Source organism: Oncorhynchus nerka, linkage group LG19 (genome assembly GCF_034236695.1).
Source record: "Oncorhynchus nerka isolate Pitt River linkage group LG19, Oner_Uvic_2.0, whole genome shotgun sequence".
Taxonomy (NCBI): domain Eukaryota; kingdom Metazoa; phylum Chordata; class Actinopteri; order Salmoniformes; family Salmonidae; genus Oncorhynchus; species Oncorhynchus nerka.
Window position 1 is genome coordinate 2,732,901 of NC_088414.1, and position 27,433 is coordinate 2,760,333.

The 27,433-nt window shown below is 42.9% G+C and overlaps 1 pseudogene; it reads right to left on the minus strand.

Moving 5' to 3' along the window:
* The window catches only part of LOC115146967 (stromelysin-3-like), a 49,347-nt pseudogene extending 22,204 nt beyond the window's left edge, over positions 1–27,143 (minus strand).
* Between the last annotated feature and the right edge of the window lie 290 nt (positions 27,144–27,433).

Genomic DNA, 27,433 nt, shown 5'->3' on the forward strand with positions numbered 1-27,433 from the left:
CTGAGATGTATGTGCAGATGTTGGGAAATATTTGGGCTGCTCTGCTGTAACATGCTTGAGTGCTCTGACTCTTGTAAATGGCTGTGGTTTTTCAGGTCACGACTGCCAGACTCCTAATGACAGAGAAGGAGGGTGGCCAATGTCTGGCTAGGCCTGTCTTTTAACTGTAATGGAAGAGCCGAGGCAGTCAAAACACAAGGAAGAGACCAAACGGCCCTGAGGGCACAGGGTTCATCGTGTCAATCAAAAGATGCTTCAAAGGCAAAGAAACACCAAACTAAATTGAAGTTGTGCCTCCTAGTTTTCTGTTACGTTTGGTTTGAAATTACATCATAAACATAAACACAGCTAAACACTGAATACACATAGACTGGGCACCCTCTCCTTTGAGGTCCTTTGTAGCTCAGTTAGTAGAGCATGATGCTTGTAACTAGAGGTCGACCGATTATGATTTTTCAACACCGATACCAATACTGATTATTGGAGGACCAAAAAAGCCGATACAGATTAATCGGACGATTTTTTAAAAATGTATTTGTAATAATGACAATTACAACAATACTGAACGAACACTTATTTTAACTTAATATAATACATCAATAAAATCAATTTAGCCTCAAGTAAAGAATGAAACATGTTCAATATGATTTAAATAATGCAAAAGTGTTGGAGAAGAAAGTAAAAGTGCAATATGTGCTATGTAAGAAAGCTAACGTTTCAGTTCCTTGCTCAGAACATGAGAACATATGAAAGCTGGTGGTTCCTTTTAACATGAGTCTTCAATATTCCCAGGTAAGAAGTTTTAGGTTGTAGTTATTATAGGAATTCTAGGACTATTTCCCTCTATACCATTTGTATTTCATTAACCTTTGACTATTGGATGTTCTTATAGGCACTTTAGTATCGCCAGTGTAACAGTATAGCTTCCGTCCCTCTCCTCGCTCCTCCCTGGGCTCGAACCAGAGACACAGAAACACAATGACAACAGCCACCATCGAAGCAGCGTTACCCATGCAGAGCAAGGGGAACAACTACTAGAAGGCTCAGAGTGAGTGATGTTTGAAACACTATTAGCGCACGCTAACTAGCTAGCCATTTCACTTCGGTTACACCAGCCTCATCTTGGGAGTTGATAGGCTTGAAGTCATAAACAGCGCAATGCTTGACACACAACGAAGAGCCACTGACAAAATGCACGAAAGTGCTGTTTGAATGAATGTTTACATGCCTGCTTCTGCCTACCACCACTCAGTCAGATACTTAGATACTTGTATGCTTGTATGCTCAGTCAGATTATATGCAACGCAGGACACGCTAGATAATATCTAGTAATATCATCAACCATGTGTAGTTAACTAGTGATTATGATTGATTGTTTTTTATAAGATAAGTTTAATGCTAGCTAGCAACTTTCCTTGGCTTACTGCATTCGCATAACAGGCAGTCTCCTTGTGGAGTGCAGCGAGAAAGAGGCAGGTCGTTATTGCGTTGGACTAGTTAAGGTTGCAAGATTGGATCCCCCGAGCTGACAAGGTGAAAATCTGTCTTTCTGCCCCTGAACAAGGCAGTTAACCCACCGTTCCTAGGCCGTCATTGAAAATAAGAATGTGTTCTTAACTGACTTGCCTAGTTAAACAAAGGTATAAAAAAAATCGGCCAATCGGCGCCAAAAAATACAGATTTCCGATTGTTATGAAAACCTAATTAATCGGCCATTCTGATTAATCAGTCGACCTCTACTTGTAACGCAAGGGTAGTGAGTTTGATTCCCGGACCACCCAAATGTAAAATGTACGCATGCATGACTAAGTCGGTTTGGATAAAGGTGTCTGCTAAATTGCATATGTGACCGACCGACCGCCTTGATTCAGTCTTATGTAGCAACATGTGAAATTGTGTTTTTTACATTGGATAAAAGCAGAGACACAGAGCTACAATGTAGTATATCATACACTGCATTTGAGGAACAATGGGGAAGTAATTCTGCTTTGAAAGTTGATAAACTTGTAACCTCACTTTTGAGAAAATGGCCTTTGAATGTTTTGGTACCTACTGGAGAGCTTTTCTTTGTCTACACCCATTCATCATCGTTCACACCCTCTTAAGCTTTAGCCCCCATCCAAACTCTGACCACTCTACTCGCCCTAGCAGAGCTGGTTAGACATTCAGAGTGCGCTCTGAAATCGGAGTAGATGGCCAGACTTAATTGACAAACTCACCCGAAATGATTACTTGCATAGTGACATGTAGCTAGCTAAATAATGAACCATAATCCCAACTCATGACGTTACTACCCTGCATGAATCTGCAGGTAGCTAACCAACCAAATTCAATGTTAACTAGCTAACATTAGGCTGTAACTAGCCAAGCAAATGGCTCGGAGATACAAATAATAAGATCATACAAGTCATGTTAGCTAGCGAGCAAGCCAGCTAACGTTAGCTAGCTAACAGTACACTCAAAATTAGAAACGCATAATATCTTAAAATATAGCTAGCTAGACTATCTTACCCGTATACATCATAGATGGATCCGTCTCCTGTCACGGATGCCATGGTTGCCCTTAGTTTGAAGACTTAATCTGGAGACAGGTTTTTTTTTCATCTCCTTAGCTATCACTCGAATTCTACTGATTTCAAAACTCAGTCCTCCAGAAAGTGGAGAGCAGCACTTCTGCAGTTTTACTACGCAATACATTTTTTTTTAAAGCTGCGTTAGACAGGATTACCTACACATTACCTGCACATACTGAGCTCAAATAGATAGAAGCATGCGATATGGCACCAATCCAAACTCATCTCTCGGCATGTCTCAGCCAATCATGGCTAATCTGTGGCTAAACCAACTAGGCTCGTAATTTAACAATTGTATTCGTATTTACAGATGGCATACAAGTTTGTTATTAAGGCACATGAATGTTCACATGTTCGAAAATACATTTATGCCCCCTCCCCAAAAATTTGATAACCTTTTTTTTATGTTCAAACGGCTCTCCTGTGAAGTAGTGACCCGCGACATAGCCTAGTTTCCTGAAATGGGTTAAATGTATACTATTGATGTCTACAGCAGAGCTTTTTCTTTCGTTTTGGATTAAAGGCCCAGTGCAGTAAAAAAATTGATTTTCCTGTGATTTATATACAGTGCATTCAGAAAGTATTTATACCCCTTCACTTTTTCCACATTTTGTTAGAGCCTTATTCTGAAATTGATTAAATCGTTTTTCCTCCTCATCAATCTATACACAATACCCCATAATGACAATGCAGAAAACGTTTTTTAGCGATTTTTGCAAATTTATATACGTAAATATATTTCCTTTTTTATATAAGTATTCAGACCCTTTACTCAGTACTTTGAAGCTCTTTTGGCAGCCGTTTCAGCCTCGAGACGCTACAAACCTGGCACACCTGTATTTGGGGAGTTTATCCCATTCTTCTCTGCAGATCCTCTCAAGTTCTGTCAGGTTAGATGGGGAGTGTTGCTGCACAGCTATTTTCAGGTCTCTCTAGAGATGTTCGGTCAGGTTCAAGTCTGGGCTCTGGCTGGGCCATTCAAGGACATTCAGAGACTTGTCCCAACGCCACCCCAGAGTTGTCTTGGCTGTGTGGTTAGGGTCGTTGTCCTGTTGGAAAGTGAACCTTCACCTCAGTCTGAGGTCCTGGAGCAGGTTTTGATCAAGGATCTCTCTGTACGTTCCTCCGTTCATCTTTCCCTTGATCCTGACCTGTCTCCCAGTCCCTATTGCTGAAAAACATCCTCACAGCATGATGTTGCCACCACCATGCTTCACCGTAGGGATGGTATTGGCCAGGTGATGAGCGGTGCCTGGTTTCCTCCAGATGTGACGCTTGTCATTCAGGCCAGAGAATCTTGTTTCTCATGGTCTGAGAGTCCTTTAGGTGCCTTTTGGCAAACTCCAAGTGCACTGTCATGTGACTTTTACTGAGGAGTGGCTTCTGTCTAGACACTACCATAAAGGTCTGATTGGTGGAGTGATGCAGATATGGCTGGAAGGTTCTCCCTTCTCCACAGAGAAACTCTGGAGCTCTGTCAGAGTGACCATCAGGTTCTTGGTCACCTCCTTGACCAAGGCTCTTCTCCGCCGATTGCTCAGTTTGGCCTGGTGGACAACTCCAGAAAGTGTCTTGGTGGTTCCCAACTTCAACCATTTAAGAATGATGGAGGCCACTGTGTTCTTGGGGACCTTCAACGCTGCGGATAAATGTGGAAGAAGTGAAGGGGTCTGAATAATTTCCCAATGCACTGTATATTTCCACACAATGAGGTTGGAATAATACTGTGCAATTGTGAAAATTATGATTTCAGCTTGTTTTGGCCTTTGGAGTTTCAAACCTCTGCCAATAACAGCTAGTTTTCCCCTCCTCACTCTGAGCGCTCCCAGACAGTCCTAGCAATATTCTTGTCTTGCTTGAAAAATTGCCCTTTGCTAAGAAGCTATTTTTGTTTCTTATTGACCATTTTAATTGAAAATAATCACTAACTTACTGAATTGTCACCCAGAAATGATTTGCTATTGAGATAAAATGGCTGCATTGGACCATAAAATGTAAAGGCTCCTCCCTCCTCACAGTAGCTATAACCTGGGTGATCTCACCCAAATAATGACTGTTTTTGACCATATAAAATAAGTTAGGATGGGGACCAGCATGATACATATTTTCCCATCACCCACCTTTCATTAAGAAGAAAATACCCCCCTGTAGCGGCCTTTGTCAGCCAGTGTAATGTAGGAGTGAACCAGTCTATCTTGACAGGGATTGCCTTTCTATCTCTGTGCATGCTGGCTAAACTACTAAGACATCAGTAACATATTGAGTGTGCCCGCCACGTATAAAAGTTCCCCAGAAAGCTTCCCCAAAATAGTATACCCCATTGAAAAAGAAATGTATGAGTGTGTCTAGACTCTAGAGCGAGCAAAGAAGACCCTTACTTGTAGGTGAGGTCAGTCTTGTCCCAGCGCCCCCCAAAGAGAACGAATCGCTTCTGACGCTGCTTTCCTCCAAAGGTTTCCCCCTTCCGCATGTGGTAGTCCAAGACACCACCTTGCTTCTGAGTAAGATAGTCTGGAACGCCACAGCGAGGCCGGTTCCAGACCAACTCTGTTCCATTCCCTGGAAGCACAGTCTCTGGATAGACACTTCCTGACGGGCGCGATCGTTCCTTCAGCATGTCCTGAGTATGGCTAAACCTGCCCCTCTTCTTCAGGCCATAGTTGTGGGTCTTCTGAGGCCATCCCTGTGAACAGAGGTATATGCAACTAAGTACTGTTTGAAGAAAGTAAATGAGGCTGTTGTTTAGACAAAATTGCATGTATTTGTATTTATTCCCTGGGATCCAGCAAAATTAAGGCAGTTTATACCATTTAAAAAACATTACAATGCATTCACATATTTCACAACACAGTTTGTGCCACTACCACATATCTACATGCATGTGCTTGTGTTACTTCACAGTCCCCGCTGTTCCATAAGGTGTATTTTTATCTGGTTTTTAAATCTAATTGTACTGCTTGCAACAGTTACTTGATATGGAATAGATTTCCATGTAGTCATGGCTCTATGTAGTGCGGTGCGCCTCCCATAGTCTGTTCTGGACTTTGGGGACTGTAAAGAGACTTCTGGTGTGTATGTATGGGTGTCTGAGCTGTGTGCCAGTAGTTCAAACAGACAGCTCGGTGCTGTCTCGGTGCATTCAACATGTCAATACCTCTCCCAAATACAAGTAGTGATGAAGTCAATCTCTGCTCCACTTTGAGCCAGGAGAGATTGACATGCATATTATTAATATTAGCTCTCTGTGTACATCCAAGGGCCAGCCTTGCTGCCCTGTTCTGAGACAATTGCAATTTTCCTAAGTCCCTTTTTTGGGGCACCTGACCACACTACTGAACAGTAGTCCAGTTGCAACAAAACTAGAGCCTGTAGGACCTGCCTTGTTGATAGTGCTGTTAAACCTCTCTGGGATAGACAGGACAGTCGAGTCCCACTTGGCCAATTGCCAGGGAAAATGCAGAGCGCCAAATTCAAATAGAATACTATAAAATTCTAACTTTCATTAAATCACACATGTAAGATACCAACACTCGTTGTGAATCCAGCCAACGTCAGATTTCAAAAAGGCTTTTCGGCGAAAGCATAAGAAGCTATTATCTGATGATAGCACAACAGTAAACAAAGAGAGAGTAGCGTATTTCAACCCTGCAGGGGAGAAACAAAACCCAGAAATAAAATATAAATCATGCCTTACCTTTGACGAGCTTCTTTTGTTGGCACTCCAATATGTCCCATAAACATCACAAATGGTCCTTTTGTTCGATTAATTCCGTCGATATATATCCAAAATGTCCATTTATTTGGCGTGTTTGATACAGAAAAACACAGCTACCAATTTGCACCACATCACTACAAAATATCTCAAAAGTTACCTGTAAACTTTGCCAAAACATTTCAAACTACTTTAAACGTTAATAATCGATCAAATTGTAGACGGGACAATCTGTGTTCAATACAGGAAGACAACAAACTCACGCTACTCTTCCAGTCATGCGCCTTCTCAAAAAGTACACTTCAAATGACACAAATTCAAGATGGCCGTACTTCTTCATTACACAAATTAATAACCTCAACCAATTTCCAAAGACTGGTGACATCCAGTGGAAGCGGTAGGAACTGCAAACAAGTGCCTTAGAAATATAGTTTCCCAATTCATTGAATAGACCTCAAAAAAAAAAAATCTGAATGGTTAGTCCTCCGGGGTTTTGTATGCTACATAAGTTCTGTTATACTCACAGACATGATTCAAACCGTTTTAGAAACGTCCGAGTGTTTTCTATCCAAATCTACTAATAATATGCATATCTTATATTCTTGGCATGAGTAGCAGGAAGTTGAATTTGGGCACACTATTTATCCAAAAGTGAAAATGCTGCCCCCTATCCCAAAGAGGAAGGTAGCGCAGTGCTTTGTAATGGGCAGACATCTCCCCATCTTAGCTACTGTTATATCAATACGTTTTGACCATGACAGTTTACAATCCAGGGTTTACAAGCAGTTTAGTCACGTCAACTTGCTCATTTTCCACATGATTTATTACAAGATTTAGGGTTAAGTGAGGAAGGCTATTGCTTCAAATCCTATTATAACAATTGGATGACTTTGGGTGTTCCAGTAAGCAACAATTTGTTGCCTTCATTAGCCTACTTTATTCCAATATTTCTGTCATTCAGTGATATTTACTCCCATAGCAAATCATTATGGATCCATCCAGATGTGGTTAACCTCTTGGCGCACAGATCTCATTTTCGTCAACATCCGGTGAATTGCAGAGCGCCAAATTCAAATTAAATTACTAAAAATATTACATTTTCATGAAATCACAAGTGCAATATACCAAAACACAGCGTAACTTATTGTTAATCCACCTGGTGTGTCAGATTTCAAAAAGGCTTTACGGTGAAAGCAAACCATGCGATTATGTGAGGACAGCTCTCAGCAGACAAAACATTACAAACAGCTAGCAGCAAAGTAGATTGGTCACGAAAGTCAGAAAAGCAATCAAATTAATCGCTTATCTTTGATGATCTTCGTATGTTTGCATTCACGAGACTCCCAGTTACACAATAAATGTTTTTTTTGTTCGATAAAGATTATCGTGGCTTGAATTGTAAAACCCTATGTAAGTATCTCTTATTTCTTAAAGTGCCTTAAGCTTTAAGGTTCGGAATCTCCCTAATAAATCTGTTGAAATGTGGAGATCTCTTACCTCTGAAAAATTATGGCATAAGAATGTAGACTTGTTGCCAAGTGCCAAGCTCCAGTAAAGCTCCTCTTAAGCTTCAATTATCTGCACAAGCATCTACATGTTCAGATATCACTGATGATCACTAGATAACACTCAGTAGTATCTCTCAAAGTGGAGCTGTCAGCGTTGCTTTAAACCATATTTCTTTCTCAATTGACAGGTTTTTTAAGGAGCATCGGCATGCTCCCTTTTCGATATACAGCATGTCTGTGTTAATCTATGCTCTTGTCTGTTTATCATTCAGTTAAAGTCAGCAAAGTCGTTTGAAAAGAAAGTGCAGACTCTTCTGTAGTACGCCTCAGTTGTTGATGAAGACTGTGAAAAACTAGTGGGAAAGATAAGTGACTGAAAGAAAACAAGGAAGATGTGAGAAACCTATCAATTGCACCCTGGGGAGTGAGATGTCATTCAATAGGGAACAAGAATTGAAGATGCCACTGCAGTGAATAGCAGCCGTCTTACGGGCTCCTGACCAATTCTGCATGTTTTTTATGATCTTAACTTCCATCATTTCCTATCACCGAAAACAGCTCCTGGACATCAGAACAGTGATCGCTAACCTTAAATTTGATGAAAATGTCTACTTCAACAAATCAGCAGCTCTGGACATTCTGCTCACTCTGGACCAGGCCCTAATCCCCGGGACTCGAAAGAGGAAGCGGCGGTGAAAGAGAAGCAGATGAGGTGGCATCCTGATGAGACTATCCTGACAAACTCACTAATTTGGCATTAATAAAGCCTCTCTTGAAAAAGCCAAACCTTGACGCAGAAAATATAAAACACTAAATCGGCCTATATCAAATCTCCCATTCCTCTCAAAACATTTTGATAAAGCTGTTGCACAGCAACTCACTGCCTTCCTAAAGACAAACAATGTATACTAAACACTTCAGTCTGGTTTTAGACCCCATAATAGCACTGAGACTAGACTTGTGAAGGTGGTAAATTACCTTTAAATGGTGTCCGACCGAGGCTCTGCATCTGTCCTCGTGCTACTTGACCTTAGTGTTGCTTATGAAATAATCGATCACCACATTCTTTTGGAGAGATTGGAAACCCAAATTGGTCTACACGGACAAGTTCTGGCCTGGTTTAAATCTTATCTGTCGGAAATATATCAGTTTCTCTCTGTGGATGGTTTGTTCTCTGACAAATCAACTGTAAATGTCGGTGTTCCTCAAAGCTCCGTTTTAGGACAACTATTGTTTTCACTATATATTTTACCTCTTGGTGACGTCATTCGGAAACATAATGTTAACTTTCACGGCTATGTGGATGACACACAGCTGTACATTTCGAAGAAACATGGTGAACATGGTGACTCTTTGCTGTCCCCAGTGTCGTGTCTTTGGCTGTAATTATTATTACCTGATTGGGCTAATCATGTAAATGTAGTTAACTAGAAAGTCGTGGAACCACGAAATAATATTTATAGAGCTGTTATCTTCTGAATGAACTCTTAAAGACCTAGTAATATTTTACATCAATAGCAGTCAATATTAATCGTCACCTTATTTCAGTCTCATCTGAAAGTTGTAAATTCTCGGTTATCTTCACAAACCCTGGCTAACAAGTTGAATCAGCAATACAAAATTGGGTTTAGTTAGGTATTTAGTAAATAAATAATTAATCACACAGAATTACATATACACAGAATGAATCATACCTTGATTACAAATTATGTCATAAAGGAAAACGTCCCTAGCGGACAGAACAAATATGAGCACTGGTTACACAAAGAAAAGGGGGCTGGGTGTGAGTGAAAGAGCGGGAAGCTTGAAGAACAAAGGGAGAAGCGATGTCTCTATCGGGCCGTAGACAGCTACTCTATCGTAAATACAGAATCTTATTTATTCTAAATTACCGCCCATTTGGAAAAGGAAAACGCAATAAATATTTACTCTGAGCAGCGCTTCAATAGGTTGGTGGTAGATGGAAGGCCGTGTTGCCCAACAGAGTCCTTTGTCCTTTGAAGAGCGTCTCTGGTGGTGAACGGGAAACGTTGTAGTGTCATCGTTGTGTGGTAGACGGGATACTCTGTCCGTCCTTTCCTAGCACACGTTTACAGCGGCCGCTGCTAACTCAACGGCTAGGAGGTATCACTTCTGTAGCGAAATTGAGTTCAAAGTTCATACCATTCGCAACCAAAGCTCACGCTGAGGTTGGCTTCATTCTGTAGTTATTATCTGAATCCTTCTGACATCGGATCGTCATCCTAATGTACCCGGAACAAGAGGTTACATTATCGTCAAGGGCTTATATAGTGGAGGGAGAAGGGTGTCTTTCATAGTTTATAGCCCATGTCTCTTCACAGGGGCGGGCCACTGATTCAGCAGAGCCTTAACCTTATGAAAACCCAAATCTCTCATTTGGTAGCTAAAATTACATTTAATCTTTTCACCTATAATTGTATATTTAAACATTTGAATTGCACAACAATTCCATGTGAATCTGATAACTATAATGTGTAGACCTTCCCAGATACAGTTTAGGTCATCCTGTCATCAGTCATAATGTCTCAGATGACAACCGAACTGACATCATATTCATTAAGTACCAACGCATATTTTCAACTGGTTCTATTACCGAAATATGGTTCCTTTCCCTCCACTTGTTTGATATTCCCAGACTCTGTTTAACAAAGGCTATTCAAGACTCCCTCTGTAGAGTCAAGAGAGAGGGAAGTGAAAAAGGTATTTATGGGGGGGGTCATAAACCTTACCCACAGGCCAACGTCATGACACCAGTCAACCTGGCCGTGCTGCTGTTCCAGTTTCAACTGTTCTGCCTGCGGCTATGGAACCCTGACCTGTTCACCGGATGTGCTACCTGTCCCAGACCTGCAGTTTTCAACTCTCTAGAGACAGCAGGAGCGGTAGAGATGCTATGAAAAGCCAACTGACATTTACTCCTGAGGTGCTGACCTATTGCACCCTCAATAACCACTGTGATTATTATTATTTGACCCTGCTAGTCATCTATGCACATTTGAACACCTTGGCCATGTTCTGTAATCATCTCCACCCTGACCACCCCTCATAGCCTGGTACCTTTTTAGGTTTCTTCCTAGGTTCTAGCCTTTCAAGGGAGTTTTTCCTAACCACCGTGCTTCTGCAGCTGCATTGCTTGCTGTTTGGGGTTTTAGGTTGGGTTTCTGTACAGCACTTTCTGACATCAGCTTATAAATAAATTTGATTGACTATGTCGGAGAAAAATATACCGCCAAATCAAAGTAAAACAAATTTTACTAGAATACAGTATCCACAGTGCATTCTGAAAGTACTTCTGTTCCTGTACATTATCACAATCACACCATGAGTCGTTAATCATGAAACATACACCACCTCCTTTCTTCTTCCCGGAGAGTTCTTTATTCCTGTCTGCGAAATGTACTGAGTACCCAGCTGGCTGTATGGACAGGGACAGTATATATATAGAGAGAGAGCCATGATTCTGTGAAACAGAGTATGTAACAGTCCCTGATGTCTCTCCTCGAAGGAGATCCTCGCCCTGAGCTCGTCTACTTTATTGTCCAGGGACTGAACATTAGCGAGTAATATACTCTGAAGCGGTGGATGGTGAGTTGGACTCAAAGTCCCCTCCAAATACCTATTTTCCGCCGTCGGCATCTTGCAGCCTCTGGGATAAGTTACATTGCCTTGGTGGGTACGAACAAAAGATCCAATTCGGGTATGTCGTACTTCTGGTTGTAATGCTGGTGAGTTACCCCCGCTTTGATATCCAAAATGTATTTCCGGCTGTATGTAATAACACAAGCGTTCTGGGGTAATAATGTAAGAAATAACACACACAAAAAAATAAAACTGCAAAGTTGCTTAGGAACTAGACGCATAGTTGCCATGTCTGTCGGCACCATCTTCTTCACCATTGCCCTCTGTTCTGTTGGCGAACATGCAGTCACTGGAGAACAAACTGGATGAGCTCCGTTCGAGACTAAAAAACGAATATGCTGTACATCTTGTTTTTTTCTATGCATCATCAAGACCGGACTGCAGACTTGGGTAAGACGAATGGAGGAGGGGTGTGTCTTTTTGTTAACAATCGCTGATGCACGATCTCTAATGTTAAGGAAGTCTCAAGTTTTTGCTCGCCTGAGAAAGAATACCTCATGACAAGCTGCAGACCTTACTATTCACCACGTTTTCAACTATATTTTTCCTAGCTGTCTATTTGTCACCACAAACCAATGCTGGCACTAAGACGACACTCAACGTGCTGTATAGGGCCATAGGCTGACAAGAAAATGCACATTCAGAGTCAGCGTTTCTTGTGGCTGGTAAATTTTAATGCAGGGAAACAGGTTTTACCTTATTTTTACCAGCATGTCATCTGTGCAACTAGAGGCAAAAAACTCAAATCACCTTTACTACACACGCAGAAACACATGCAAGGCCCTTTCCTTGCCCTCACTCAACAAATCAGACCATAACTCTATCCTCCTGCTTCCTGTTTCCAAGCAAAAACACGCTCAATACAGAAGTGGTCCGATGAATCGAATGCTAAGCTACAGGACTGTGTCGCTAGCACTGACTGGAATGTTCCGGGATTCCTCCAATAACATTGAGGACTTTACCACATCCGTCACCGGCTTCATTAAAAAGGCATCGGCAACGTCTTCCCCACAGTGACCGTACGTACATACCCCAACCAGAAGCCATAGATTACAGGCAACATCCACATTGAGCTAAAGACTAGAGCTGCCACTTTCAAGGAGCATGACACTAATCCAGGTGCTTATAGGAAATCCTGGTACAACCTCTGACGAGCCATCAAACAGGAAAATCATCAATACAGAACTAAGATCAACTCCTACTACGCCAGCTCTAATGCTCAAAGGATGTGGCCGGGCTTGCAAACTATCACAGATTACAAAGGGATACCCAACCGTGAGCTGCCCAGTGATGACAATCTAAATGCCTTCTATGCTCGTTTCGAGGCAAGCAACATTGAACCATGCAGGAGAGCACCAGCTGTTCCGGACAACTGTGTGATCTCACTCTCTGTAGCTGATGTGAATAAGATCTTAAAATGTTTGTTGCAGGACTATCCAGAAGTTCATCTGGGCAGTCCCAAAAAAGGCAGAAAGCCAGTCTTGTTCTCCCTCTACCCCAGTCCAGGATGAAGTTAATGGGGACACGCCTAGATGGGGTAAGAGAAACTGAAGAGTCAGTGGGAAATGTCAAACCTTTCACAGGGTAGAATAGATGGGATTTTCCTTATTGTAGACGGAGCAAGACTAAGAGCAACCAGAGAAGCAGCTCCAAAGTGTGGATGCACAGAATCTGATGGTGAAATTTCATTTACACTTTAGATTTAGTTAGCATTTATCACACTACCAAAAGCGATACATGTAGAATTGTTTTAAGTACTGAGACAGAGGTTACTGCATAACTTCTGGCTTTTCAAACTGTCTCTTTTAACACAGATTGCAAGGTTAAGCAAAATTGGTGGTAAGGTCACAAAGGACTGTGCCAACAAGGTCATGGACAGGTATGTCATATCTTTGGAATGGATCCAATAGGAAAGTCATTTTAAAGGTATCGTTAGTGATACAAAAAGACAGTAAATCCAACAGTAAATCTCCTCAGCAGTTTGAAAGTGTTCAATTCACAAAGTACATCCCATGTGTGTTTGACTTTCAGGCTCTTTACCAATGCCTGATGTCAACGGCCATTGCACAAAGTGGGGATTAGGAAACACAACGGTGTACTCTGTTGTCAGCGGTACCTACAAACATGTCATTCCTCTGTAGTATATTTTGTATTAATAACTGGGTGGTTTGAGCCCTGAAAGCTAATTGGCTAACAGCCATGGTATATTTAACCAGTGATCCGGGTCAACAGAATCAATGTAACAGTATAGCTTCTGTCCCTCTCCTCGCCACTACCTGGGCTTGAACCAGGGACCCTCTGCACACATTAACAACTGACACTCACAAAGCATCATTACCCATCACGCCACAAAAGCCACAGCCCTTGCAGAGCAAGGGGAACAACTACTTCAGGTCTCAGAGCGAGTGACATCACTGATTGATTCATTGATTGAAATGCTATTAGCGCTATATGCTATTAGCGCACACCACCGCTAACTAGCTAGCCATTTCAGTTACATATGGAACCAGCAGATAAGGGGGGAAAACTATCTCTGGAGGATGGCCACCAAGAGAGGGGAGCTATCCACGAAGAACCATTAAGACAAACCTGTGACTTTTGTTGTAGTTTAAAGATAATCGTATTGTGTTCCTGTTTCATCTGGAGAATAAGATGTATGTTTTTCCTGGGGAGATTTTCATTGATTATGTTGGAGTGTTTGTATTGACCAAAATCCCTCAATAGAGAACTGTGTTCAATCAAGAAAACCTACTCCTGACTCATTTATTCCACCTTTCCGCTTTAGAGTGACGCCAAATGACTTGGTCCACTCACAGTTATGATGACATATTTATCATGGCTGTGAGTGTCATAGCCAGAAAAGCAAAGTCCATGGATTTTGTGGTACCGTAACCACAATACCACAATGTATCCAGGCACGCGGAGTTGCATTGTGCATAAGAAAAGCCTTTACTACACCCTCCCATTGCTTAAAGGGTTGCTAAGTTCGGCAGGGTAGCCTAGTGGTTAGAGCATTGGACTAGTAACCGAAAGGTTGCAAGTTCAAACCCCCGAGCTGACAAGGTACAAATCTGTCGTTCTGCCCCTGAACAGGCAGTTAACCCACTGTTCCTAGGCCGTCATTGAAAATAAGAATTTGTTCTTAACTGACTTGCCTAGTAAAATAAAGGCAAAATGGAAAAGGTTGCACAATCAAAAATGACCTGCTGTCTGTTTTAATAGGCTAGATTCTTATTTTGTCTTCTAAACCAATTATTAATTTGCATGGTGATAATTTATGTGGTCCCTTTTTGAGAAAAAAATGGTTTTAGGAGCTTGGCAATTTTGAATGAGGTGATCATGTGTCCTTAATGGCCTTTTAAACTATTGCAAGTTAAAAATATATATAACGGTCCGCCCAGCGTGATATTTTCTCGATTTCAGTTTTTATTTTATTTTGCTATGCTGTAGCACTAAATGCTTAAATATGTCACACCCTGATCTGTTTCACCTGTCTTTGTGATTGTCTCCACTCCCCTCCAGGTGTCGCTCATCTTCCCCATTATCCACTGTGTATTTATACCTGTGTTCTGTTTGTCTGTTGCCAGTTCGTCTTGTTTGTCAAGTCAACCAACGTTTTGTGTCAGCTCCTGCTTTCCCCAGTTTCTCTTTTCTCGTTCTCCTGGTTTTTCACTCTTGCCTGTCCTGACCCTGTATCCACCCGTCTGTCCACTCTGCCTGCCCCTGACCCTGATCCTGCCTGCCGTCCTGTACCTTTGCCCCACTTCTGGATTACCGACCTCTGCCTGACCTGAGTCTGCCTGCCTGCCGTCCTGTACCTTTACCCCTGTTGCTGTAATAAACATTGTTACTTTGACACCATCTGCACCTGGTTCTTGCTTTGATTCCTGATAGTACGAACTGGCCATGACTGACCCAGCAGACCCAGGTCAGCTGCGCAACGCCATCTCCACCCAGGGAGCCAACATTGGTATTCACAAGGAATTTCTTCGTGGCCTTGTGGAGGGGGTCCAAACGTTGGCTGAACACCATGACCAGGCGTTAGACAGTTTTCTGGAGCAATTCCACGGGTTATCTGGGAGGCCGCCTACCACGGTGGAAACCCCACAGCAGCGTCGTCTCATCGGTCACTCCACCTTCTCGGGAGCCCCGCTTCCCTCCTCCAGAACACTTCAATGGAGAGCCGAGCACCTGTCGGGCGTTCCTAGCTCAGTGTGCCCTCATCTTCGAGCTTCAAGCCCTCCTCCTTCCCCTCAAATCGCTCCAAGATAGCCTACCTCATCACGCTGATGTCAAGGAGGGCTCTCACCTGGGCTACTGCCATGTGGGAACAACAGCCAGCCATATGCGTTAGTCTGGAGGGGTTCGTGGGAGAAGTGAGGAAGGACTTTCAAGCTAATCCAGCTTTGGCCGGACTCCCGCAGTGTAGCTGATCATGTGGTGGATTTCCGCACGTTGGCAGCGGAGAATTGGAATCAAGAGGCACTGTTTGATATGTTCCTGCACGGCGTCTCGGAGGTGGTCAAGGACGACCCAGGAGTTACCAATGGAGCTCGATTCCCTCATCGCTTTGACCATCCGTATAAATGGGCGATTAAGGGAATGACGAAGGGAGAGGAAATTAGATTTCGCTCACACGCACAGGGATGCCACCATGCTGCCGAGTCGTCCCGGAAGCTCCCAATGATCTCATTACCGAGAGAACCCGAGGCTTCCCAGCCTGCCCCGAGGGCTGCCGAAGACGGCCGAGTCACCGCTTCCTGAGCCTATGCTACTAGGCAGAGCTGGGCTGTCGCCAGCGGAACGGCAATACAGGATCGACACGAAGAGTTGTCTGTATTGCGAGACTCATTTTGTCCTTTAACTTCTTGGTGACAGGGGGCAGTATTTTCACGTCCGGATGAAATGCCCAAATTCAACTGCCTGCTACTCATCCCCAGAAGATAAGATATGCATATTATTAGTATTTGGATAGAAAACACTCTGAAGTTTCTAAAACTGTTTGAATCATGTCTGTGAGTATAACAGAACTTATTTAACAGGCGAAACCCCGAGGACAAACCATTCCGATTTTTTTTTTTTTGAGGTCACTCTCTTTTCAATGGGGTTTCATTGGGAATCCAGATTTCTAAGGGACCTTCTTGTAGTTCCTATCGCTTCCACTGGATGTCAACAGTCTTTAGAAATTGGTTGAGGTTTTTCCTTTGTGTAATGCAGAAGTACAGCCACCTTGAACGAGTGTCACTTGAAGTGTACTGTTAGATAGAGGCGCGTGACCAGAAAGCTAGCTACAGTTTGTTTTCTTCCTGTATTGAACACGGATCATCCTGTCTTCAAATTTATCGATTATTTACTTTAAAAAATATCTAAAGTTGTATTACAAAAGTAGTTTGAAATGTTTTGGCAAAGTTTACAGGTAACTTTTGAGATATTTTGTAGTCACGTTGTGCAAGTTGAACGGTGTTTTTCTGGATCAAACGCGCCAAATAAATGGACATTTTGGATACATATCGATGGAATTAATCGAACAAAATGACCATTTGTGATGTTTATGGGACATATTGGAGTGCCAACAAAAGAAGCTTGTTAAAGGTAAGGCATGAATTCTTTTTTATTTCTGTGTTTTGTGTCACGCCTGCAGGGTTGAAATATGCTTTTCTCTCTTTGTTTAGGGAGGTGCTATCCTTATATAATAGCATCATTTGCTTTCGCCAAAAAGCCTTTTTGAAATTTGACATGTTGGCTGGATTCACAACAAGTGTAGCTTTAATTTGCTATCTTGCATGTGTGATTTAAGTTAATGAAAGTTTGATTTTTATAGTAATTCATTTGAATTTGGCACTCTGCATTTTCCCTGGCTTTTGGCCAGGTGCTAGCGTCCCACATATCTCAAAGAGGTTAAAGAAACCAGGCTCATCGGTAGGAGCAAGAACTCTGGTGGGCCATATGGAGAACGTTCCTGCCTCCTCTGCTCGCACCCCTTTTCAAGCCATTCTGCTGTGGGGAGACCAGTCCAAATCTCTCCGGGTTCTCATTGACTCTGGGGCCAACAAGAGGTTTTTGGACCTTACCCTGGCATCCGAGCTGAACATTCCCACTCAGCCTCTTTAGTGCCTTGGGGTCGGAGGCCGAGCAGTTGCCATACCAGGCAGTGATGCTCTCGATAGTGCAGATGTAGAACCTTTTGAGGATCTGAGGTCCCATGCCAAAATCTTTTAGGTCTCCTGAGGGGGAATAGGTTTTGTCGTGCCTTCATCATTACTGTCTTGGTGTGCTTGGACCATGTTAGTTTGTTGGTGATGTGGACGCCAAGGAACTTGACGCTCTCAACCTGCTCCACTGCAGCCCCATCGATGAGAATGAGGCGTGCTCGGTCCTCTTTTTCCTGTAGTCCACAATCATCTCCTTTGCCTTGATCACATTGAGGGAGAGGTTGTTGTCCTGGCACCACACGGCCAGGTCTCTGACGTCCTCTCTAAAGGCTGTCTCATCGTTGTCTGTGATCAGGCCTACAGTGGTTCCTCCTTTAAAAATTGTGAGCTTACGCCGCGGAACTTAGAGGTCATTTGTGGTTTAGTACGGTACCCTGCGTCACCAATTCATTGCTCCAGACCAGCGCAAGGGGAGTTTATCCTACTGTGTCTCTAACTAACAATGAATGGGTGACATAAACCTAAATAGAAACTGATAATTATTACTTACTAAAACTGTTGTTGTTTTCTTATTTGATTTTGTTAGGATTATTTTGGTGTTAATGTAGTAGTGTAGGCCACTCCCGACCAGTCATGTTATACAGCGCCTGAGTGGGGCAATGGTCTATGACATTGCATAGCAGTGCCAACTGTGTTGCTACAATGCTGGTTCAATAACCGTGCCGCTCTCAATTGGGAGACCCATGAGATGATTGTAGGTTTTTGTTTTCTCTCCCTCTAAAAACAGAAATAAATAATTCTAAATAACAAACTGGCTTTATTTAGAAATTAGTAACAATGTCTCACCCCATGTCACAAAGTGATTATTATTATTATTATTATTATTATTATTAATTTAGAATTATATAAAAGCCCTTTGGATATTCTCACAGATATATTATTAACCCTGTTATTAGCAGGACAATACATATTGGTCATATTGTTCATGGCTCCCGAGTGGCGCACAATGGGATTGCAACTATTTTAGCCCCGTTTTGCTATGCTTTGAGACAAGCATGGGGACTGGTCAGATTTTTATTTTCACTGACTCTCCATTTGGATGTTGGTTAGACTAGATTTAAAATATTAGGGTGTAGAAATATTGTGCTCTCTGTAACCTTTATTTAACCAGGCAAGTCAGTTAAGAACAAATTATTATTTACAAGGACAGCTTACTCCTTCCTCCCCGACGGGGAATTTAACCCGTCTCTCGCATGCCCGCACGACATAGGGATTCTTTAGCTAAATTGTCCAGTAATGTACTCCCGGCCGTCACGTTGTACAGCGCCATATTTTCAGTTCCATCCTAACGGACACCCAGAGGGCTTTTCATTTTTCTTGGAATAGGAACACCATAATATTTATCAAATTAATTAAGCAAGTACCAGTCAAAAGTTTGGACACAGCTACTCATTCTAGGGTTTTACTTTATTTTACTATTTTCTACACTGTAGAATAATAGTGAAGACATCACAACTATGAAATAACACATATGGAATCAGTTAAGAACAAATTCTTATTTACAAGGACAGCCTACTCCTTCCTCCCCATCTGGGAATTGAACCCCGGTCTCCCGCATGCCCGCATTCTCTAGTAGAGCCATTATTGAAGGCTATCAAATGCTTCTCAAAAATGTCTCTGGTGGTCAAACTAGCACTAACAACCATTAATGGTACAAGTAGTTCATACTTTAAAAACGTGCCATAGAATTCTGCTGCACCACGCAAGCTGCGCCGCAGTACGCTGCAACTTTAAATGGAGGAACCACTGTACCACGGTTGTGTCATTGGCAAACTTAATAATGGTGTTGGAGTTGTGCCTGGCCGTGCAGTCATGAGGGAACAGGGAGTATAGGAGGAGACTGAGCAGGCACCCCTGAGGGGACCCTGTGTTGAGGATTAGCGTGGCGGATGTGTTGTTTTCTACCCTTACCACCTGGGGGCAGCCTGTCAAGAAGTCCAGGATCCAGTTGCAGAGGGAGGTGTTTAGTCCCAGGGTCCTTGGCTTATTGATGAGCTTTAGGGGCACTATGGTGTTGAACGCTGAGCTGTAGTCAATGAATAGCATTCTCACATAGATGTTCTTTTTGTCCAGGTAGGAAAAGGCTGTGTGTAGTGCAATAGAGATTGCATCATCTGTGGATATGTTGGGCGGTATGCAAATTGGAGTGGGTCTAGAGTTTCTGGGATAATGGTATTGATGTGAGCAGTCGTGAGTGCTACGAGTCAGTAGTCATTTAGACAGGTTACCTTAGTGCTCTTGGTGGTCTGCTTAAAACATTTTGGTATTACAGACTCGGACAGGGAGAGGTTAAAAATGTCAGTGAAGACACTTGCCAGTTGGTCAGCCCATGTTTGGAGTACACATCCTGGTAATCCATCTGGCCCTGCGGCCTTGTGAATCTGGACCCTCTATTTCTGAAACTATCCGCCGCCATTGTCGCAACCCCTATTACCAGCCTGTTCAACCTCTCTTTCATATCGTCTGAGATCCCCAAGGATTGGAAAGCTGCCGCAGTCATCCCCCTCTTCAAAGGGGGAGACACCCTGGACCCAAACTGTTACAGACCTATATCCATCCTGCCCTGCCTATCTATGGTCTTCGAAAGCCAAGTCAACAAACAGGTCACTGACCATCTCGAATCCCACCGTACCTTCTCCGCTGTGCAATCTGGTTTCCGAGCCGGTCACGGGTGCACCTCAGCCACGCTCAAAGTACTAAACGATATCATAACCGCCATCGATAAAAGACAGTACTGTGCAGCCGTCTTCATCGACCTTGCCAAGGCTTTCGACTCTGTCAATCACCATATTCTTATCGGCAGACTCAGTAGCCTCGGTTTTTCGGATGACTGCCTTGCCTGGTTCACCAATTACTTTGCAGACAGAGTTCAGTGTGTCAAATCGGAGGGCATGCTGTCCGGTCCTCTGGCAGTCTCTATGGGGGTGCCACAGGGTTCAATTCTCGGGCCAAGTCTTTTCTTTGTATATATCAATGATGTTGCTCTTGCTGCGGGCGATTCCCTGATCCACCTCTATGCAGACGACACCATTTTATATACTTCCGGCCCATGCTTGGACACTGTGCTATCTAACCTCCAAACAAGCTTCAATGCCATACAACACTCCTTCCGTGGCCTCCAACTGCTCTTAAACGCTAGTAAAACCAAATGCATGCTTTTCAACCGTTCGCTGCCTGCACCCGCAAGCCTGACCAGCATCACCACCCTGGATGGTTCCGACCTTGAATATGTGGACATCTATAAGTACCTAGGTGTCTGGCTAGACTGTAAACTCTCCTTCCAGACTCATATCAAACATCTCCAATCGAAAATCAAATCAAGAGTCGGCTTTCTATTCCGCAACAAAGCCTCCTTCACTTACCCTAGTAAAACTGACTATCCTACCGATCCTCGACTTTGGCGATGTCATCTACAAAATTGCTTCCAACACTCTACTCAGCAAACTGGATGCAGTTTATCACAGTGCCATCCGTTTTGTCACTAAAGCACCTTATACCACCCACCACTGCGACTTGTATGCTCTAGTTGGCTGGCCCTCGCTACATATTCGTCGCCAGACCCACTGGCTCCAGGTCATCTACAAGTCCATGCTGGGTAAAGCTCCGCCTTATCTCAGTTCACTGGTCACGATGGCAACACCCATCCGTAGCACACGCTCCAGCAGGTGTATCTCACTGATCATCCCTAAAGCCAACACCTCATTTGGCCGCCTTTCGTTCCAATACTCTGCTGCCTGTGACTGGAACGAATTGCAAAAATCGCTGAAGTTGGAGACTTTTATCTCCCTCACCAACTTCAAACATCTGCTATCTGAGCAGCTAACCGATCGCTGCAGCTGTACATAGTCTATTGGTAAATAGCCCACCCATTTTCACCTACCTTATCCCCATACTGTTTTTATTTATTTACTTTTCTGCTCTTTTGCACACCAATATCTCTACCTGTACATGTCCATCTGATCATTTATCACTCCAGTGTTAATCTGCAAAATTGTAATTATTCGCCTACCTCCTCATGCCTTTTGCACACAATGTATATAGACTCCCCTTTTTTTCCTACTGTGTTATTGACTTGTTAATTGTTTACTCCATGTGTAACTCTGTGTTGTCTGTTCACACTGCTATGCTTTATCTTGGCCAGGTCGTAGTTGCAAATGAGCCTAGCCTACCTGGTTAAATAAAGGTGAAATAAAATAAAAAAAAAAATGTTGACCTGTATAAATGTCTTACTCACATTGGCTGCGGAGAGCTTGATCACACAGTCGTCTGGAACAGCTGGTGCTCTTATGAATGTTTCAGTGTTATTTGCCTCAAAGCGAGCATAGAAGTAGTTTACCTCGTCTGGTAGGCTCGTGTCATTGGGCAGCTCTCAGCTGTGCTTCCCTTTGTAGTCTGTAATGATTAGCAATCCCTGCAACATCCGACGAGCTTCAGAGCCGGTGTAATACGATTCGATCTTAGTCCTGTGTTGATGCTTTGTCTTTTTGATGGTTCATATTCCAGTCTGTGCTAGCAAAACAGTCCTCTAGCTTAACATCTGCTTCATCTGACCACTTCCTTATTGATTTTTTAAATTTTTTATTGATCAAGTCACTGGTGCTTCCTGCTTTAATTTTGTCTTGTACACAGGATTCAGGAGGATAGAATTATGGTCAGATTTGCCAAGTGGGGGGTGAGGGAGAGCTTTGTATGCATCTCTGTGTGTGAAGTAAAGGTGGTACAGATTTTTTTTCCTATAGTTGCATATTTAACATGATGATAGAAATTTGGTAAAACGGATTCAAGTCTCCCTGCATTAAAGTCCCTGGCTACTGGGAGCGCCGCCTCTGTGTGAGTATTTACTTGTTTGCTTATGGCGTACAGCTCATTCAATTGCTGTCTTAGACCAGCCTCTGACTGTTGTGGTATGTAAACAGCTACAAAAAATACAGATGAAAACTCTCTAGGTAGATAGTGTGGTCTACAGCTTATCATGAGATACTCTACCCCAGGAGAGCAATAGCTCGAGACTTCCTTAGATATCGTGCACCAGCTGTTTTACAAAAATACATAGTCCGCTGCCCCTTGTCTTACTAGACGCTGCTGTTCTATCCTGCAGGTACAGCGTATAATCAGCCAGCTGTATGACGTCGTTCGGCCACGACTCTTTGAAGCAGTGTAGTTATTCCCTCCGTACTTTGGTAGTAAAATCTTGCATTAATCATCCATTTTATTTTCCAAAGATTTCACATTTGCTAGCAGAATGGAATGAAGTTGGGGTTTATTCGATCGCCTAAGAATTCTCAGAAAGCAGCCCGCCCTTTGGCCCATTTTTCTCTGCCTCTTCTTCATGCACATCACGGGGATCTGGGCCTGTTCCCGAGAAAGCAGTATATTGCTCGCGTCGGGCTCGTCAGACTCGTCAGAAAAAAAAGGATACTGTCAGTCTGTGGTGAGTAATCGCAGTCCTGATGCCCAGAAGTTATTTTCGGTCATAAGAGACGGTAGCGAAAAAATTATGTACAAAATAAGTTTAAAAATCTGTTACAAAAAACGCAAATGAACAAACAAAAAAACACAATCGGTTGGGGACACATAAAGCCTTCTTCATTGCTGCCATTTTACACAATGGACAATGGACTTTATGCAAACTGGAAACCACATATCCCGAGGCCGCATTTATCGTAGCTGGGGATTTAAACAAAGAAAATTTGAGGATAAGCATGCAGAAATTATATCAACACATTGACTGTAATACTCGCGCTGCTAAAACGCTTGACCACTGCTACTCCATCTTCCGGGATGCTTACAAGGCCCTCCCCGGCTGATCACAACTAAATTTTTCTCCTCCCTTCCTATAGGCAGAAACTCAAACAGGAAGTACCCGTGCTAAGGACTATTCAATGCTGATATGACCAGCTTCAGGATTGTTTTGATCGGATATGTCCCGGGTAGCCTCCGAGAATAATATCAACGCATATACTGATATGGTGACTGAGTTTATCAGGAAGTGTATAGGAGATGTTGTAACCACTGTGACTATTAAAACATACCATGGATAGATGGAAGCATTCGCGGAAAATTGAAAGCGCGAACCATCACATTTAACCATGGCAAGGTGACTGGGAATATGGCCGAATACAAATAGTGTAGTTATTCCCTCCGTAAGGGAGGGACAAAGTGGAATCACAATTCAACGGCTCAGACATGAGCGACATCAACGGCTCAGACATCAACGGCTCAGACACGTTTGTGGCAGGGGATACAGACAATCACGGACAACAAAGGGAAAACCAGCCACGTCACGGACACCGACGTCTCGCCCGCTTTGTGGATAACACAGTGCCACTGACGTGGCCCGCTACCAAGGACTATGGGCTCTCCTTCTCCGTGGCCGACATGAGTAAGACATTTAAACGTGTTAACCCTCACAAGGCTGCCGGCCCAGAAGGCATCCCTAGTCGCGTCCTCAGAGCATGCGCAGACCAGATGGCTGGAGTGTGTACGGACATATTCCCAATCCCAGTTTACTGTCCCCTCATGCTTCAAGATGTCCACCATTGTTCTTGTACCCAAGAAAGCAAAGGTAACTGAACTAAACTTCTGTCATCATGAAGTGCTTTGAGAGACTAGTCAAGGATCATATCATCTCTACCTTACCTGACACCCTAGACCCACTTCAATTTGCTTAGCGCAGTGTGATGCAATCGCTGCACACTGCCCTATCCCATCTGGGCAAAATACCTACGTAAGAATTCATACCTATGCTATTCATTGACTATAGCTCAGCATTCAACTCCAACTCAATCATCAAGTTTGCAGTCGACACAACAATAGTAGGCCTGATTACCAACAATGACCAGACAACCTACAGGGAGGAGGTGAGGGCCCAGGAAGTGTGGTGTCAGGAAAATAACCTCTCACCCAACGTCAACAAAACAAAGGAGTATACAGTATTCTACTGTATCTAACTCTGACATTGCTCGCCAAAAATATTTATATATTCTTAATTCCATTCCTTTACTTTAGATTTGTGTGTATTGTTGTGAAATTGTTCAATATTACTGTTAGATATTACTACAGTGTTAGAGACACAAGCATTTAGCTACACCCGCAATAACATCTTCTGTGTGACAAATAAAATGTTATTATATTCTTTTATTTGACTTGACCACACCGCTCACGTCACGTGCGCAAGCGTTGTAAAATAAATGTACGCATAGATGTTATTCAATAATTGCACCCACACTGCTCGCACACATCTGCAGAGCCAGGCGCTAAAATAGAACTCCCCTCTCACATCTCCTCATTGGCTAATAGGAGCATATACCCACGTAGGTGATTGAAAGATGAACTGAGGTCCACACTCCAACAGATAGTGGTAATACACCTTAAAATTGGTTGCCAACCGCCATATTACGTCGAAAGAAGAAGAAGAAGCCAAAAGGAGGAGAGATTACTAGAAACAAACTCAGTTTACCCTTTTATCTGTGGATTAATTGTCGAGTAGAGGAGCTTGTGCATTTCAGGTAAAATAACAACCCAATATTTGATATCCCAGGACAAATTAGCTAGCAACAGCAAGCTAGCTAGCTAAATTGCTATAAATGGTTAATACTTTTTGACCTGTCCCCAAATTAATATAGTTGTTTCAGAGTTTGATGTGATATTTCAACCTGCGTGTCCTAATCGCATCTGGTGTGGGTGGACAAAATCAACACGCACGTGTGCGGTCTGGTCAGCATGTGAGAAATAGGAGAAGTGACGTGTTATCTCCAATTGGCTACAACATAAATCATGTCATACTGCTGGAGGCCTCCCCTCATGTTGGGCTCATGCTGAGACACTCTTTAACTCCTGCCCCATGAGTAGCAGTGTTCTATTCAGGTTTGACTTCTTCCCCCACATACCACTTTTTTCTACAGGAAGCAGCTCTCTGTCTATCTTTGGGTGAAATGCACCTTGTCTATATCTTGCGCTTAGTAGCGCAATCTTGTCACATACACTGAGTGTACAAACATTAGGAACACCTTTCTAATATTGAGTTGCACCCCCTTTTGCCCTAAGAACAGACTCAATTTGTCAGAACATGGACTCTACAAGGTGTCAGAAACATTCCATAAGGATGCTGGCCCATGATGACTCCAATCCTTCCCACAGTTGTGTGAAGTTGACTGGATGTCCTTTGGGTGGTGGACCATTCTTGATACACGGGAAACTGTTGAGCTTGAAAATCTCAGCAGCGTGTGCCTGTGTGCCTGGTACCTACTGCCATACCCTGTTCAAGGGCACTTAAATATTTTGTCTTGCCCATTCACCCTCTGAATGGCACACATACACAATCTATGTCTCCATTGTCTCAAGGCTTATAAATCCTTCTTTAAATTGTCACCTCTCCTTCATCTACACTGATTGAAGTGGATTTAACAAGTAACATTAATATGGGATCATAGCTTTCATCTGGATTCACCTGGTCAGTCTATGTCATGGAAAGAGCAGGAAAGAGTGTTCCTAATATTTCGCAACTCAGTGTATATAGTCACCTCCTACAATAGCCAAGCATTAAATTAAATGGAATAAGAAAAGCATTTATCTTCAGAGTTCAGACCTAAGTATTTTTCCACCTAATTGGCCTGAAGCATTCCAAACCACTCCCACACTCCTTCTGTATGAATAACTCCTTATGTTATCTCTCTTGCAGCGAAGGGCCACTTAATGTTGTCATTAACTGTACACAAAGCCCAGCTCCAATGTGAAATCTGAGAGGCAAGTATTGTGTCTAGGGCTTCTCCTTTGTCATGTCTGTCTACCAATTGAAAATATTGAGGGCTATCAAGGTGTAAAGGCTCGACCCAGTTTGTTACCATGTCATTAGCGTGTCACTAATGGTCTGTTACAAATCCCTGGGAAAATAGTTTGCATCCTTAATTATTCATACATTGGCATACAATCTCTATCAACATTCCACCAAGGTCACCCTCAGCTTCACACACGCACACACACACACACACCTGTTCTATCGTATTTCAGTACCCGTTGATTGACATGTAGCCTATAGCTGCAAATAATTTGAAAAAAATAATTTGCCATGAATACCTGTAAATTGCACAACAAAGTTACTGATTTACTAAAGACCTTCACAAGAAAGGAGTGCGTGCATTGTGCACATTTACGCATGTGCTCTCTCTCTCTCCCTCTCAAAACACACACGGAGAGTGATTCTGGACCCACATACAGACTCCATAATATCAACTCATGAAACGCGACTGCTCTGCAAAATGTAAAGAATTCCACATCAGCTGCATTTATATCGTAATTCACTCACCGCCATTGCTTTATACCTGTTGCTGGCTCTCCCCTCCAGTACTGGCATAGAATGAATGCAGAGCAAGAGGTGATATGCCAAGACGCTACAGTAAACCCAAGGAAGCAGCATCATCTTTTGATTCGGAGCAGACTCGTAGTTTGACTGGGCTGGAGCACACTTTGGGGGATAGCAAGGGCTGAATAAATGAATGACGGAGAAGTGTCTCCGCAAGGGGATTTTATACTCCCTAATTTCTTTGTTCTCTTTCTTCAAATTACAAGTTTTTATGGGCCTAAGTGATAAATTCACAGGCGCCCACGTGATTTAACCCCTTGCCAGCTGCATCCATGTCCTCAAGCGCCTTCTGAACCTTCTCTTTCAAAATACCTTAAGCATAAACTCAGTGTGCTAATGTAGTCTCTAGGCTAACAGACCACTAGAGTTACAACCTGGTCTCAGAGCATTTCATATTATTCTGTACG